Source organism: Thalia democratica, chromosome 5 (assembly GCF_965202585.1).
Source record: "Thalia democratica chromosome 5, ktThaDemo2.hap1.1, whole genome shotgun sequence".
Taxonomy (NCBI): domain Eukaryota; kingdom Metazoa; phylum Chordata; class Thaliacea; order Salpida; family Salpidae; genus Thalia; species Thalia democratica.
The window spans coordinates 29,097,452-29,110,331 of NC_139169.1; positions in this window are offsets into that span (position 1 = coordinate 29,097,452).

Here is a 12,880-nt window from a genome sequence, read left to right on the forward strand (position 1 = left end):
ACTTAATATGTTAAAATTGTTAAAAATTCCAGATTTTTTGTTACCTAAATTGTCAAAATCCAGATTTTTTTCGGTTTCTAGGTAAATTAGCAACCCTGTTTAGTTTTATATCTTAGTCTAATTTAGTGACATATCAAAAACAAATTGAATATATAATGATGTGATAGTTAATAATAGATAACATAGATTTTTACAAACTATTTATGATCCCAAATAACATATATGTCAGGTTTTAAAATGGTGAGAGGGATTTCAATCGTCGATGATCTATGTAATTGTTCTATAAGAAAATATATGAATGAAAATATGAAATTTACTTAAAAGTAGGAGTCATAAGCACTTCATTTTTTTTTTCTATATTTTACATAAACAAAATAAACTTTTTTGTTTAAGTTTTACCTCAGGGTCAAATACTTAAACAGCAAGCTAAAATTAGTAAAATATCAAGATATAAAGTAAAAATTTTATGACAGCCAAAAATTTTTAAATCGCCCCCTTTTCGCCCCTTTACTAGTTATCGCCCACCCTTTCGCCCCCTTACAAATTATCGCCCCTCGACTTACTAAATTCGCCCCCAGGGGGGCGATATCGCCCACTTTGGGAAACCCTGGACTAAATTTTGTTTTGCATAACTGCATAAAATATAATATGCTATATTTCAGATACTATCTCAAGAATTAATAAGAGAGGGGTCGGTTGCTCTTTAGGAGGAACAAACTACAACAAGATAATGTTAAAACCAAAACTTCTTTCGCGGGCCACAGTATTTAAAAAATTTACTTAAAAATTGTAAATAATGCTTACAAGAACAAACCTATGATGATATTAACATATTATGGGCAGCAGTTTACTTAAAGCATTAAAAGACATGTTTCTAAACTGTTGTTAATTTAAACTTAAACTTAAAGCTTAAACTTGCTTTTGCTAAACTAACTATTTTTTAATTAAAAAGCTCATTGAAGAACACATATGTCACGGGGGTCGCAGTTTTCTAACTTAAAGTAGCATAAATATATTTTTCTATACTAATTTTTTCATTACCATAATCTTTTTTAGTCTTTTAAAAAGATTATCATTGAAAAAAAACTCTGGAAGAAACTTTGAATTTTTATTTAAAGTCAGCTGAAATAAATCATAATAAATAGAGAAGCAAGAAAAACAACATACTTTAACTTTTAAAACTTTATTTTGAACAAAAAAGTTCTTTAAAGATAGCGTAAAAGTGAAAATTTATCAAAATAAATTAAACATTAAGCTCAAACATATGTTCGATGCTTTTATTTGTATACATTTATTATAGTTTAACTTTGTTTAAAATTGTATATTTATATACTATTTCACGTAGAACTAGTTTAAACTTGAAAAAAAACTTGAATACAAACCTTTGACTAACAAAGCGAACTTATACAACATTGAAAGTTATGACTATGATATCATGAGGCAGATTACTGTAAAAAATATATAGTGTGCTTCATAATACAATACGTTGTAATCTGTAATTACTTAAACTTTAAAAATACTTTATATTAAATTAGTTGAGTGAATTTATAAAAAAAAAAACTATATATATAAAAACTGGGAACGGGTCACTTTTGCACGAGCGTCACTTTTGCACGAAGACACTTTTGCACGAGGGGACACTTTTGCACGAGGGTCACTTTTGCACGAAGGGTCACTTTTGCACGAGGGGACACTTTTGCACGGCGACTCTTTTGCACGAGCGTCACTTTAGCACGAGGGGACACTTTTGCACGGCGTCACCTTTGCACGCAGGGTCACTTTTGCACGAGGGGACACTTTTGCACGGCGACTCTTTTGCACGAGCGTCACTTTTGCACGGCGTCACTTTTGCACGAGGGGACACTTTTGCACGGCGACTCTTTTGCACGGAGGGTCACTTTTGCACGAGGTGACACTTTTGCACAGCGACATTTTTTTTAAATTTTTTTTTTTTAATGTAAATAATACTCGCTTTTAAACGCAAGTTGTTGTAAATAACTAAAATGTGGTAGTTTTTCAATGAAATTTTAATTTAAAGTTTTTTTTGAAGTTTTTGAGAACAATATAATAACGTACCACAATTCATTAATTTATATTTATTAGCTTAATTTAAATAAACTAGTTGAATACACATTTTTAATTTTAAACAAAAACAATTTTGAATACAATAAATGAAAATAATCTGAATTTTGTTACTTTTTAAACAGAAAGATAAACTTAATTTAGTAAGGCTTAGAACACGAATTTTGAGTATTATTTTTACTTATTTTTTCTTGATGTTTTAATTAGCATTGTATAGCTGTTAAAAAAATATTTTAAATTTATTTTTATTTCAAACAAATGTTAAAATAAAAAAAAAGATTTAGTTAGTTTATAAAGTGTAAAGGTATTTCATATTTTACCTGATGTTTATTTTTATTTTTTAATTTAGCGTGAAAATAAAAAAAGCAATAAAATAGCGCATTTTTCATGATTTAAACTTAGATTATTTCATTACAATAATGTTGCATGATCATGATAAGCCAATGAGAGAGTAACACTTGGAAGTTTGAACTTATGTTCATCAAAAGTATCAAAAGATGCTTACACCAGCAATCCATGATTATGAAATAAGCCAATTAGAGCCTAACGTTAATGTCTTTGGAGCGTTAGGTTTTTATTTTTGTTGTTAGTCAATGCATTTAAATACTTGATGATGATCGTTGTACATCAAAGCGTAAATAAATATAAGTTTGTGGTTAAAGTTCTGCTTTTTATGTTAACCTATAAATTTTATATAATAACTTTTTTTATTTTGTTATAATAAATATACTATATGTGTTATTTTATTTTTTCTTAATGTGTCTTCCAGTTTAAGTGGTCTAGGTTTTGATGCCTAGGTTCATCATATGAATAATGAACTTGTAACCGTATAGTAAAATATATAAAAAGGAATAGTTGTTGATTAATATATTAAAATTCAAAATAAGCTAGAACAACTTACTTACACTTAAAGTATTTTTTATCCTAGTTTCTAAATGAATTAACTTTATTGTCCCTGGTATGATTCTTTTATAAATAAATTTATTTTATCTTTTCGTTAGTTTGTTTCTAACATTAACTTATACTTTTTAAGATTTTAGATCTTTCATTTTTTGCCTTTAATATAGGTATGTTATAAAATTTTAGTTTTCAGTTTCTTTTTATGTTACAGACTTGGAAGTAGCTAAAAAACTTTTAATCGGCCTGCATGCAAAATTGATTTTTCGTGCAAAAAAGTCATCATGCCAAAATGTCGCTGTGCGAAAATTTCATTGTAAAAATGTGACGTTGTGCAACAATGCTGCCGTAAAAAATTTTCATTGTGAAAAAATTTCGCCGTGCAAAAGTGTCTCCTCGTGCAAAAGTGACGCCGTGCAAAAGTGTCACCTCGTGCAAAAGTGACCCTCCGTGCAAAAGAGTCGCCGTGCAAAAGTGTCCCCTCGTGCAAAAGTGACCCTCCGTACAAAAGTGACGCCGTGCAAAAGTGTCCCCTCGTGCAAAAGTGACGCTCGCGCAAAAGAGTCGCCGTGCAAAAATGTCCCCTCGTGCTAAAGTGACGCTCGTGCAAAAGAGTCGCCGTGCAAAAGAGTCCCTTCGTGCAAAAGTGACCCTTCGTGCAAAAGTGACCCTCGTGCAAAAGTGTCCCCTCGTGCAAAAGTGACGCTCGTGCAAAAGTGACGCTCGTGCAAAAGTGACACCCACCCATAAAAACTACCAAATCATTGTTCAACAAATATGGTAAACTAGGCTTTCAATTACTTATCAAACTTTCCTTTACATAAAACAGTAAAAATTTTGTTTAGTATAACTTTATTTCACCGTTAATATTGTGTTTATTTAACAGTTGTAGGCTAAAAGGTTTGTAAATTTCTTATAAAGTTAAAAGTGTCTAGCAACTTTGGTGTAGTTTTGTTTCTTACTTTATTAGTTTAATCAATTATACATAATATAAGAGCTCTGATTAACTAAACAAGGATAACGAATAATCAAATTCGCTTTGTTTAAATAATGTTGGTTTATTTAAATGAATGTATATGGCTTCAATTTTGATAAGGTCATAAATATTATTACAACTTCTTATTTTATTCAAAAATAGCCTTATAGTATGAAGAAAATAAATAAATATTGTAAATAGCTCAAATTAAATTTGGTAATTCAGAACGAAACTCAATTTACGAATAAAATCAATGATTTTTCATCAACAAGACAATATTTGACAAGCTGTTATTAAACAATAGAACTTGATGTTGCGTTTAGAACTCTGTTATTTATCTAAATAGAAAAAAAATTATCAACAGCTTATATGACTAAACAACCAACTCATTTTTGTTATAGCTGCCTAATAGTTTTCCAATACTAGTTGCTAATAAAAGAACTTTTTTAAATATTATTATTTCGCAAAAAATGAAGTTTAAAAAGTGAAGTGTAGAAAAAAGTAAGTTATTTATCAGATTCCGATAAAAAGAACTTTTAGAATAAAGAAAAGAGTTGAACTTTAAACAAGTTACTAAAACTATTTCTTCAACGAATTTAAAAAAATGACTGATAATTGAAGTACTTATTATAACCAATTTAACAATAGTCAGTTGTTGAATAAAACATAGCAATTCACTGCTAATACGAATATAAAGATTTGAGAAAAATTTATAAAAATAAAAATAAGTTTACTTGACTTTTAAATAAGTATAAACATTAAAACGAGTTAAACAGAAGTACAGCTAAATGAAAATTAAATTTGCAGTTTATACTTTAACTCTGTTTAAAAATTTACTTTCTTTTAAAGCAACTTCAGAAGAAAAAACAAGCTGCTTTAATTTAACTGATATAAGATCAGACTATAAAAAAAAGAGATTTACTTGGAATAACTTTTTGCGATATCATAAAGCATTTCAAAACTAAAGATACTTTTTTGGAATGTAAAAGAGTTTAGTGACGATAAAGTTTTGAGTAAGGAAAACTTTAACTTAAAAGAAGAAATAAAAGAGCTTGAAAATAATATTTTAATACCCAATTAACAAAATTTTAAAGTTAATCATCAGCTATTCACTTATAACTTAATTAACAATAATTCATTCAAGATTTTTACCTTTTACAGGATTGTTTATATAATTGCACTGACAAGCTCTTTGAACTAGACTTTGATTGCTAAATAAAGTTTGTACAAAAAAAACAAAAGTTGAACGAAAAAATGATAGTTGAGACATATTTTTCAAAAAAAGCAAGTTACTTGTACTACTACAATTATAAATAACTAAAAAAAGATTAAGTGAAGATATAAATACGCTAAAATTTAAAATTTAAGCTTTCACTTTATTTGAGTTGATTATTCTAAACAAATACCTTAAAGTTTTGCTTACATTTTAAATGAAATTAAAATCTACTACATTTTCAAAGTGACGTAGCAATTGCAATATACAAACTTTATTTAAAAGATTTTTGCTAAAGACAAGTTTGAATTAGATATAGTTTTATGCTTTTTTTAGATATTCTACTAATTTAAGAATTCTGTAGCACAGAAGGCAATAAGTAGCTTTTTAGAGTTTCTGAAAAAAATTCTTAACTAGCAAAATCAATAGAAAACCTTAATTCGCAATTCTAATATTTTGTAATAAGCTTACTATACAATTACAATAGCAAATTTAGAATGAAAAAGAAATGTTATAGGCACCAGTTTACTTAAAAGCAAGAAAAGAGCACATGTTTAAACATTTCTTTATAAAAAGCTGAAACTTGCACTTACTGTCTATAATGTTTGATATTGCTAAAAGATAGGTCTCCGAACACATTTGGTCCACAAGGTGTAAAGAAAAATGTCTTCTGCGAGCTGGAGTTATTTAAAATATTAAACGATATAAGAACGCTATATTAACCACAATTGCAATAAAAAAGCAATAAATAATACTAAATACAAATTTAACAACCTAATTGTAAGTTTTCAGCACAACATTTTTTTGTTTTAAAAACGATATTCTCTTAGCTGAAAAGTACACTGCGGGCCGCAGATCTTGATAATCAGAAGTCAAGCTAATGACCATTTTAAAAAATTATTTAATTCTAAAAGACGTGCAACGTTCTTAAACACTTTGATTACACAGTTTATTCAATCAAGGTGAATAAATGAATGAAGGATTTAAAAAAAGTGTCTTAATTTAAAAAAATGGATTTAGTAAATATGAAAAGATGAGTAAATTCAATCGAAATCCTGTTGTGAGAAATGGTAGCTTTGTTTGGTGTATTTCTTTATTTTATAGTTGAACATAGTTATACATCTCTTGCCAAGATGCAAGCGTAACGGCTATTTTTTGATATAAAAAGTATATTCTATCTTATGATACTAATTATAATAGAGTTTAAAAAATTAAGCTCGGTAAAATCAAAGTTATTAAACAATAGAAAATTTGTATTGCATATCAAGATATCAAAGTTGTATAAGGATTAAAAAAAATTTGAGAATAAAAATAAAATGCAAATTTAACGGGCAGTACGTGCTCAGGAATATGAACTCACCGGGAAAATATTGTAATTATTTATTTTCAAGTATTAGTATTAATAATCGTCATAATCATAAACAAAAAAAAACAGCCTTATGATAATAGTCAGTTACTTTTTAATATAATTATTACTGAAAAAAGTTAACACAAACCAAAGCTCTAAATCCATACTTATTTTTACAAATGTATTTTAGAATAACTTAATTTAACGAACTACTAAACAGTTATTGATTTTAAACCTTAATTTTGTATACAAATAACTTAAAAATTACTGATCTAGGATTTATATTGCAAACTAATATTTACAATTTTGTTTATAATACATGAATAAAAATTATCACATTTGTTTCAATAATCTATTTAAATGTGAAAATAGTACCAGTAAATAATTGTTTTATTGTTTTTTTAAAAACTCTCTATGGCGAATGAAAATAATCATTCAAAACAAAGCTGAACTAAAATCATGTGTATGGTTTGAAATATTTAAAAATTGATACAATTTTAAACATGGTAACTTTACTGATAAGAAAGAAGTATATTTTATTAAAAATACTCCATATGGTAAACTTAATCAATCATTCGATACATACTTTATAGCTAAAATTTGGTGTTTGTTATTAAATATTTTAAAATAAGTTTATACTCATCATATCAATTTCACTAGTAAAAAAGAAGAATTATCAGAAACCATTAAGAGCAGTCGTATCGGCAAAACGGACACTGAAAATTGACTATGTCCCAACCATCGTCTAATTCAAATTCTAAATTATCGTTTGTTGATTCATCATCCGAACTACTCGATAAATTATCTTCAGAACCATTTGGTAAACTATTGTCTGAACCATTTGATGAACTATTGTCTAAACCAGTTGATAAATTATTGTTTGAACAATTTGATGTGTTATTCTCCGAACTATTTGGTGAACTATTGTCTAAACAATTAGATGTATTATTGTCTGAACCATTTGATGTTTTATTCTCCGAACCGTTTGGTGAACTATTGTCTGAATCATTTAGTGCATTATTTTCCAAACTATTTGGTGAACTATTGTCTAAACTATTTGATGAACTATTGTCTGAATCATTTAATGCATTATTCTCCAAACCATTTGATGGACTATTGTCTGAACTTTTTGATGAAGTATTGTCTGAACTATTTAATGAATTATTTTCTAAATAATGTGATGAACTATTGTCTAAACCATTTGGTAAACTATTGTTTGAACCATTTGATAAACTATTCCCTAAACCATTTGATGAACTATTTTCTAAACCATTTGATGAACTATTTTTTGAATTATTTGGTGAGCTATTGTCTGAACCATTTGATGAGTTATTGTCTGAACCATTTGATGGACTATTGTCTAAACCATTTGATAAATTATTGTTTGAACCGTTTGATGTATTATTATCCAAACCATTTGATGGACTAATGTCTGAACTATTTGATGAAGTATTGTCTGAACCATTTGATAAACTATTGGCTGAACTATTTGATGAATTATTTCCTGAACCACTTGTTGAGTTATTGTCTGAACTATTTGATGAATTATTGTTTGAACCATTTTCTGGAATTTTAAACAATTTTACAGCGCAATCTTTGCACAAGAAATGGTCACATGGTAAATGGCAAACTTCTTGACCATTTTCAAAATCGCCAAAGCAAACTCCGCAAGTTTTCTCATCTTCGAAATTTTTAATGCTTCCGTTAAATGTAAACGACAATTCTTCAATTCTTTCCTTTGTTACGTGAAAGTTTTCGTAATCGTCAACTCTTTTACTTAAATAAGTTTGCAGCTTCTCGTAGTTTGAAAACCTTTTTTTACTACCGTCTACGCAAATCAACAAATTTTCCACCAAAACATTATTTTCCAAGAATCCCTTAAGTTCTTCAATGCTGACACCGTCTTTTTGCAGCAACAGCTTGACTTTTTTCACGATTTCTTTATTGTTATGTGTCGTTCGAAGTCTCCATTGGAATTTAGTTTTAGCTTTCTTCAGCTCAATCGTTTTTTTAAAGTGTGCTATAAAATCATCAAGTTTTGCAAATTCTGCCAGCGAATCAGAACTTCTCACATAAAACGTGTGCACGACTGTATCATCGCTCAAGAAAATTTGAACCTTTAACGAGTTGAAAAAATCCTTGTGGCTGCTCATGAAAGCGTAGAAGTCCTTTTTGACGTTATTAAACTTCTTTTTGTTGTTTTCAATGTTTCGATCACTGTCATCTACTTCAATCGCCAATATTTTCAGGAACTTCACGTATAAATAAATTGACTTGTCGAGATGTAGGCACGCCTTTCCCAATGCTTTTCTTATTTCTTCTCCGTTGTTCATTGTGTTGATTATTAATTAATTAAATTGTTGCTGTAAGAATGAAGTATTATAAGCTCGCCGTTGTCAAGATCGGTTGGTTTTAAAAATGCCAAATGTGAAATCTACATCTATTTTTTTTCATTATGAAGAACAAGGAAACTTAAAGAGAAATATTGGATGGTTAATAGTATATTATACAATCTAGTTAATGACTTGTTTAGTTCAAGTAAGTTGTACATAAAATTTTGGTGGTACTTTTAACTTATATTGTATTCATAAACCTCTATTTTCGTTTTGTTTTACTTATCAAGACATTATAAGTAATCCGTGGTGTACGACTCGATAACGGAAATATCCTCCAGATTCTTAAACCAATTTTTTTGAGCGTATTTCTTTGTCGTTCAATAAAAAATAAAATAAAACGTTTTTCTACTTAGAACAAAGTGAAAATTTTGTTTAAGATTTTACTTATATAGCTTATTTAAAGTTTAGTGACTAAAAGCCAAAATAATAATTTAAAGCCATAAGTTTATGAAAACATCTACATGAAAAATTACATAACTAAAACGATTCTACAATGCTAAAAGTCCTGTAAATTAGTGTTTTAGAAATCTTAATTTTTTTAGTAATTTGAAATACTTTAAATAAAAAAAAGCGAAAACTATAATTTCAAGAAATTAAACTGTCAAAATAAAAAAAATGGATATGATAGAGCTTAAACTTTGTAACCCATAACTTTTTTTCTATAGTTTAACAAGTACTTGTGTTTTCCTTAAAACACTTTACTTAATGAATTATTTATTTGCTTTTTAAATGTGTGTTAAAAAATTCAAATAATTTAAACTACGCTGTGTTTATATTCGAGCGAATGTTCAATCGAAATATTAAAATTTTCTACGAAATTTGTTGGTATATTTTACTATCGATGTGAGTCATTTCTTATAAAGAAACAGCACTACTTTAAAGATTAAAAATTATTTTAGAATTATTTTGAAGTTTATTCACATGTACTTTTTATATTAAAAGTTTAACAAAAAATAGTTTAATGTTGCATACCTGGTTTAACATTAAGTAAAAGAAGTTAAAAGCAGTTTTGATAAAAATTTAATAAACACTTAAATAAATTTTAGAGATTTAAAAGAAGAAGATTGAATTTGACTGAGTTTTTCTACTTGCTAGTCTTTTTGAGACAATGGATTATAACAAAGCAATTAAATTATAAATCAAAAAATTTAGAATTTAAATAAACATAGACAATTTAAAAAAGAAGGCTTTAAGCTTAGTTCTTAATTTGCTAATCTAATTTAAGAGTTTAAATTCACTTATAAATTTTTAATGCTTTAATAAAATTTAATTTAAATTATTAATACCTACAAACTTAGTTTTGAGCAAAAGAAATAAAATTTAATAAATAAATGTATTTAATCTAAAGCATCTCATAGACTCTTATTTTATTTCGTTAGATAGTAACTTTATAGTTTCTGTAACACCTGCCTTTACTTATAAAGTTAAAGTAATTTAGCTTTTATTAGTTTTCTTACTACATAAGCAGAATAGTTTATTAGATTATTAGTAATTAAGTTTATATAATTAGCCTCAAATACTTTTAAAAGTCTTAAATACTTATATTCTAGTGACTTTACTTCGCTCTGATCTTTGTTAACAAACGCTCAAATTTATATTTCTGAATAATTTAAATATTTACGGCTCTTGAACAAATTAAACTTAATTACACAAACATGAAAAAATCAGCAAAAGTTGTAACTTTACAAAATAACCTTTCCTAAGCATTTCTATTCATAGCATACACTTAGAACTTTAAAGTCTTGTCCACTGTAGTTTTTTATTTTTTTATTTGTATACATACCGACCCCTCTTGCGTTTGACATAGAGTTAAAATAAATAAGGTTGCATGCTGTTAATGATGAAGTAGTCTGTGTTACATGAAAACAAATGGAAAAAAGTAAATTATTTAAAAACCAGAGTAACTAAGGATCGGAAAATATATAACATACTCTGTTTTACAAGCGAAAAGAAAAGCGAGAAGTACCACTTTCTTATACAATATTTATTTGTATAAAAAAGAAACCTGAGTATAACTTGGCTAATTAAATCGGAAAAAAAAGTCAATAGGATAATTTTTTATTGCTTAAACAATTCTATTAAAGACTAAATGTGAAAACCTACATTAAAGAATACATTTAAGATTTTTAATATTTTTGATAAAAAGAAAAAAACAGCATCATAGTTTTTGTGAACTTGTAATCAATAAAACTTATCGAAAATAGTTTCAAACCAATTAAACAAAGAGAACAAATCAAAACTTTACGTTGCTTAATAGAACTCGATCCTTGCATTCAAAGTACTGTTATTTGTAGAAAATTATCTATCTATGGTACAAAATTATCATGACAAAATAATCGATAACGAAAAACAGCTATTTTATTAGCATTTGTTAAAATTAAGTTAAAAATATACCTATTGTAATAACTACTGCATGAAATTAGATAATCTTTTGTTGTCTTTATTTAGTTTGAAACATAATTTTTTTAAAAATAATTAACTTAAAATTTTTCACCGTTTTTTTTTCAAAAGTTTTTATATATAGTTCTTTTTATAACACTATAATTGTTAAAAAAATCTTATTCCTGAAAGTAAGATTTGGAGCTCGTTGAACAAGCTTAAAGAAAATATTTAGAAAATGTTGAGTACAAAAAAGTCGCAGCTGCCAAGAACAACAAAAAAATGATCAAACTTGAAAAAAAATTTTTATATAAAGGTATCATATATCAAGTTTATTAGAAAACAAGTAGTAGTTGTATTATGTGTTAACTAGTTAGCATTCCAATTGTAAGCATAACAGACTTGCTTACAAACATTTTATATATAAATGATGTTCAGTAAAATATTTTAATATGTATACAACAGCATTAATTAATTATAAATAGTACGCATGTACAAAGTATTCAATATGTTTTATTACTCTATTTTATAATCTAATTTGTTTTTTTAAACATTAAAACTAAAGACAAGTTATTAAAATCTTGCTTACAACAACCATAAAACTAATTTTTAAACTTCAGATTCAGAACTTAGCGGAAATATCTTCAGAAGGCAGCGCGAAACAATCTGCAGAGACAAGTAACGTTAATACTTTTTACTGAAAATTTTTTACTGTGAAATATTCTACTGTATTTACAGTCGTTTTGTATTACAATCCATTGTTTCAAACAGTTTAAACTGTTTGATTTAAACATTTGCAGAAAAAACTGAGAACTATTACGACGTTGGTACAAATGAATCACAAAATTCTGACTGTAAGTATTTAATATATCAAACTAAAATCAAGAAAAATATTTATATGAGTGAATAAATAAAATTAGAAGATATTTATCTTTAAGTTTATATATAAAATACCAAAAGACATGATGTTTAATTTAAGGGATTCTTTTGTTTTACCTTGTGTAAAGTTTTATATTTGTATCAATTTTTTTTCTCTTATTGTTTTTAAAGGTTTTGCCATTTTTTTTATGATCAAAATCTGTGCAACGGTAAGATCTAATATAACTATTTTTTCATTTAAGTAACTTCTTTTTGGTACTAACTTTAGATAAAATTTTAAGACAAGAATTCAATTTGCAGTTTATTTTATTTTTTGTGAACTTAAAACTTTTCAATCTACCCTTTTCAAGTGTTCTGGAAGATAACTAAATAGATTTTTGTAAAATAGTAAACTTTATAAAATTGTAAGGTTATGCGTCATATTAGGTAAATAAAATTATATGTACTATGCGATGCTATCATAAAGTTGTTTAACAAAATTTAAAGTATAAATCTTAAGTATTAGAAATTGAAAGCCTTAATAGCAATTTTATTAAGAGGAAACAGACTTATTTAAACTATCTTTTAATAAAATTAAACAACTAAAACAAAACTTAATAGTGAATTTACAACAATTTAAACAAATTAGAATAATAAACAAATTTTGTTTGCATAAACTAGGCTTATTAGTTTTTATAAATATAGATTATAAAACACTTAAATGATACATG